The sequence below is a fragment of the Notamacropus eugenii genome, chromosome 6 (genome assembly GCF_028372415.1).
Source record: "Notamacropus eugenii isolate mMacEug1 chromosome 6, mMacEug1.pri_v2, whole genome shotgun sequence".
In the NCBI taxonomy this organism is placed as follows: Eukaryota; Metazoa; Chordata; class Mammalia; order Diprotodontia; family Macropodidae; genus Notamacropus; species Notamacropus eugenii.
In genome coordinates, this window is record NC_092877.1 from 115,511,766 (window position 1) to 115,517,659 (window position 5,894).

The window sequence follows — 5,894 nt, forward strand, 5'->3', positions numbered from 1 at the left end:
TTAGTTACTCTTACAATTAATGATATTGTTATTTGTAGTAGAGTATGACCGAGATTTGGAACATGTGATATGGAGGGAGGGGACAGAGAGATGTTATTGTAAACATAAACTGTATGATTTTTTATTAAATTCCTTTGTACTGAAGTGTCCTTCAGTAAATAAGGGTAAAAAGGCCCAGAATCTATGGATTTGGGTGCACTGTACCTTGAAATTGGGGTAACTATCTAGAGCTCAATATATGATAGGGAGATGCTCCAGATGCTATGATACAGAGTTAACAGAGTCCCAGAGAACTGAAGTGACTCACTGTAGTTAACACAGAAAGTGACAAAGCCATAATTCAATTCAGGTCCTCTGACTCTAAATTCCTTGACCTATTTTTTCCTGCTGTACAATAGATTTTCCTTTCTTTTTCTTTCTTTTTTTTTTTTTTTGCACAAATTGTATTCTTGCTTTATTTGCAGACATTGGGAAGAATTTTCCACCTCTCTCAATGAACCTATTTTCAAAATAAATATTTTAATGAATTTATGAAGTGGATTTTTTTTTGGTAAACAAGTAGCAAAGTCTATAACAAATCTAAGAGTTTTCTTCTGTCTGACTGAAGGATAACACACTGGAGACTTTAAGGGGGAAGCAGAGATCCAGGCTTTGAAGTAAGAAATCCAATTTTGTTTTAATTGTATAGTGAATTGAAATAGCAACAGATGAGTTAAAATGTTTCTAGCCATAATTCTAGAGTGTGATGGGGAAAATAAATAATAAAAGACAATACTGTGTGACCAGAATATGTTTTATTCAACTAAATCTCTGTTTTCTGCATAAACATGATAGATTTCCTCAATTTATTAGACTCTTCCAATTTAAAAATGGAACACACAAACAAACAAATACAAGCAGCCTTGCTTAGAACAGCGAAATTCCAAAGATAAAGGTAGTTTACAGTTTTACTGCTGGAGATGTTCACACACACACACACACACACACACACACACACACATCTCTATCTCAATGTTTTTTCTATGTATATTAAAGGTCTCCCTCCTTTTGGCTACTTCAGCTATAACTTCATGTCATTAAGTACACACTAATTTCAAAAACTTGTTTATTTACTTCTTCATGATCCTCAATTCTATCATCATCCACCTCTGACTGCTTCTGAATCACATTATTATCTGTAATGTTATGTTATCTATAATGTCTCCCTGAATGATAATTTCATATCCCCTATAAATGACACACCACAGGAGAATTTCTGAGCAAATAATCTTCATGCTTCTTTAAGGTCAATCTCCAAAGTTGCAAGACCACACCCCCTTGTTAGTGGTTTCTTCTTGGCTCTAAGAATTTTGGCTATTATACATTTTGTGGTACTATGTTCTTTGTGTTTGTTGTATTGGACTACTTCTACCTCTCTCTGTTATTTTTTTTCTTCTCTTCCTATTTTGTTCCTTGGCCTTATCCAATTCCAAGTTTTTCTTTAGCTGAATTTTCTTAAGTGAGTTTTGAAAATTGATTTTGAAAATTCTTCCCTAACAACTATGTGCATTTTGCAATATCAGTCACATATTCGCAAAACTTTGTTGGCAATGAGCAGACTCCATAGTAAGGACCTGAAGCGGGTAATTTGTTTCCAATTTTGTGTTGTTTCTCAGGTCTCTTTTGTAGGTGTGACAGTGTACTCAGAAAAGTTTGTAGTCATCTGACAAACACAAGAAGCCATCCCATGAGGCTGAGTCAGGAATATGTTGCTGTAGCGGATTTTCAATGGCTAGCAAATGTTTAAAATTGTAGAGTAGATGACTCTACTTCCTTTTCATGATTTGTCCTTGATAGAAATATCATAAACTTTGTGAGGTTCTACAGCTAAATATAGATTAGCCTAGATGGATCTACTTATAAGTTATTTTAAAGATTCTACCAAATTTAATTTGGCCTTTAACTGGGATGATGGGGAGGACAGGGCTAAAAGCTGTCCTTGTGAGGAAATATTCATCAGTACAGGTTAATGTTTTATTGATATTTAGTATCAGAGTTACCTATAATAATTTTTTTCCATGTTGACACAGAAAATATGATCCAGGGCAGGTTTCTGAACTAAGGTCTTCATGGTTCTCATGCCTACTTGCTATCCAAAACTTCATTCTCTCACATATAATTGAACTGCTGTTCTTCAGTGTTTTTGGTCATGTATGATTGTTCATGATCCCATGTGGGATTTTCTTGGCAAAGATACTTGAGTAGTTTGCCATTCCCTTCTTGAGCTCTTTTTACAGATGATGAAACTGAGGCAAATAGGATTAAGTGACTCGTTCAAGTTCACACAGGTAGTCACAGACCAAATCTGAACTCAGGAAGGGTCTTTTTGATTTCACGTCCACTCACCTAACTGCCCACCTTTGAATTAGGATTGGGTTTATATACCCATCCTAATACAAATATTTATATGAGTGATTAAAAAGTCACTTTGCTTGTACATTTTAAATCTACAAAGAAACTATAGTATGGTTCAAAAGATAGAAATAGCTAGTAAAATTTATTTCTAAGATTAAAAGTATTCTATTTAAGGAAAGGTGTCTTTAGTTTTAGTACAAATCTTCCTTACCTCTGTCTAGTTGGTTAGTCTTATTCTTTTCTCACAGACTAATGAATTGACAGAAAAGAAAGAACACAGCACAGCGGGATATGTCACCAGTTTCTTAAAGGTCTATTAACAAAACCTGATTCATAAAGGAGAGAGTTTAATTTGTTCAAATAGATTGTGCCTATGCCTACAGCTTTTAGTTTCCACACAAGATGCTGATAATTACTTTCACTACGCCTGACAATATAAACAGAAAATGAGCTTGAGCAGTGGCTTTTTAAATGAGGGTTAATGCACCCTTCGATATATGGGACTGGGAGGCTTTAAACTGAGGTTAAGACTGAGAGGTAGAAGATATTAAATATCCCCTCAGACAGGATGCCCCAACAGCAGGAGAAAAAAAGCTTTGTCTATCAGACACTTAATTATCTGCAATGTATATGCAAATATCCAGGATTTGATGAGGTCTTTACATTTCACCTCTGAGCGCTGAATTAGTAATTCATGAAGCCACTACTAATGTTGCTGGGGAGCCCAGACAGCAATGAAAAATTAAGCAATAAAGACTTCAAAGGTGGAGGAACCACAAAATAACTCTGCACCTTTGAGGTCATTTTTACCATTTGAGTACAAATTATATGAGTGTGCTTCATGGGCTCCTGCATTTGCTAAGCATTGCTAATGAATAGGGAGGTGATTTGGGAAATGAGAGTGCAGTAGGTAGCTATTGCCAGCATAGCGAAGCTTAACAGTATTGATTCCAAATATAAAGAAACATTTATTGCCTATAAATGACACGTATTCAAAGGCCACTGTTACAAAGGACTTTGAGAAAAAAATAGGGGGTACTCTAATGCTGTCTCATTTCTGCTGAACACTCCTCATGAATCTTGATTGGACAAGAGGGAGCTCCCAAATAAATGATGAATACGGTCAAATGATATACTCATAGTTTCTGAGTCCTGTAAAGCTCTGAGGGATGTGGAAATTATATAGACTTCAGAAATAATTAAAAAAATGACTTTCCCTCAGCTAGTGGAATAGCAAATTGATTCTTGGTGGCAGAGACATTTAAAGAAAACAACAATGGATTTACGGAAAATAAGTCTTGTCCAAAAACCTATCTCTTCCACTTTTCATGTTTACCATTTCAGTTTTGTACAACGGATGAGAGAAGTGTTAGCTTCCAATCCTGCCAAGATTTTAAGTATTTGAAATGATTTTGCAAGAATTTTTAAAAATGCTAAATTCAAACACAGTCTCATTTTAAAAATACGCAATATTATTTCATTCCCTTCACCATTAATGACATGATGTTAATTAAGCCTCTGAATGGGATGTATTATGACAACTTGCTTCATTTGCCACATTGTGCTGTCTCATATAGCAACATTCTACGTTAGCAAACTAAAAGTGAAAACAATTCATCATACTAACTGAAACCAGGAAAATGAACTTAATGTATAGATCACTCCCAATCTGCTTATCACCCTGAGTTTCTGCGATTTGTTGTGCTTTGTGTTTTTTTTTTTTTTTTATTCACAATCTCTTAGCATCTAGCACTACTAGTTAGGAGTCTATCCAACACAACAACAACATACACACATACACATGGCTAATTCTAAGGACCTTTATAATTGAATTGTTCTAAAATTTCCCTCAATAATATATGATTTTGTCTACTGATATCTGCATTTTCCTAATAAAGACATTTCTATATGTGCTTGTATTGACTAATTTCTGAGACAAGAAAAATGGATAAGTAATTGACACATTATGGTTGCTTTAAAAATGTAATCATGATTAAGTAACACATTTATTAAAGGAAGATCTTGTACCTCTATACGTGCATCGTTAAATATTCAAATGAACTTGGGATATTATTTGCCAACCTTTTAAATGATTTAATTTTCTATGGCTCTTACCGACGTTCTCCCAAAATTTTACAAAAGATGATCCACTTCATATGCTTCTCTTAATAAATCCAAATGAATACATAATCTGAGGTTTAGTGTCAGTGAAACATGAGATTTTTGAAACTGGAAAAAAATTTGACATTCAGATGTTTTCATTTATCAATGAACATTGAAGAAAGGAAAAGTTTCATATGAAAACATAATCATTAAAAAGAGTATAAAAGGGACAGACAAAGAAGGGCATCCATGCATGTGCCCATTGGCAATGCCACCCCCTTCTCACCCTCTCCATGATCATCCCAGTGCCCTGTTTCATGTGTGTCAAGATTGTGGACAACAAGTGAGAGGCGTACCTGAGGCTACTGCAGGTGAAGTACATGAAAGAGGATGTCTTGGATGCTCTGGGACTGAAGTACTACTGCTGCTTTCGGATGCTGCTAGCCCACATGGACTTGATTGAAAACTTCTGAACTACACACTCATTAAATAGGTAAATGATAGTCATATACTAAAGAAGAGTCTCATATGGAATGACATATTTACTATAGCACTTTATATTTTTAGTTTTCAAGAGCAAGAATAAATAAATTAATTTTGGCATATTGATGTGATGGAATGATACTGAAAGATAATAAATGATAAATAATAGAAGGAATTATGAGGAAGAGTTGCATCATATCAACTTGCATCAAAAGGGAAATATGTAAAATGAGGAAAACAACAAACAATGAAAATAGAAAGTGAAACAAGAAAAAACTCAACAATGCAGAATAATGATGAAACTGATCCTAAAAATATATAAGTATACATTGTTGGATATATCTATATTGATATTTATCTATCTCTTTCTCTGTCTACCTATCTTTCTGTCTGTCTGTCTGTCTGTCTGTCTGTCTATCTAGCTAGCTATCTATCTACCTACCTATCTAGCTATCTAGCTATCATCCATCAATCACCTACCAATCATCTATCTATCATCTATCAATCATCTATCTCTCTATCATCTCTCTATCTATCTGTCTGTTTGTCTGTCTATCAATCTATCTACCTACTTACCTACCTACCTATCTCTCTCTCTCTGTCTATCTCTCTATATATATCATCTATCTATCTGTCTGTCTCTGTCTGCCTTTCTATCTATCTGTCTGTCTGTCTGTCTATCTATCTATCTATCTATCTATCTATCTATCTATCTATCTATCTATCTGTCTTTCTATATCTATCTTCACTTCCCTGCAAAAGTGACAGACTGTGGCTATGACTATTGCATGTACTGTTAGACTTGATGGATGTGCTTTACATAATTGACTTTATCCTTCTTTCATTGCTATTCTTTATTATAAGCAATATGGGGAGGCAAGGGAAGGTGATATAATGAGAAGTTTAAGAGAAAT

The 5,894-nt window shown here is 34.5% G+C and overlaps 1 pseudogene; it reads right to left on the minus strand.

Moving 5' to 3' along the window:
• Window positions 1-1,068: 1,068 nt before the first annotated feature.
• Window positions 1,069-2,110, minus strand: LOC140512107 (density-regulated protein pseudogene; annotated as a pseudogene).
• Window positions 2,111-5,894: the final 3,784 nt, after the last annotated feature.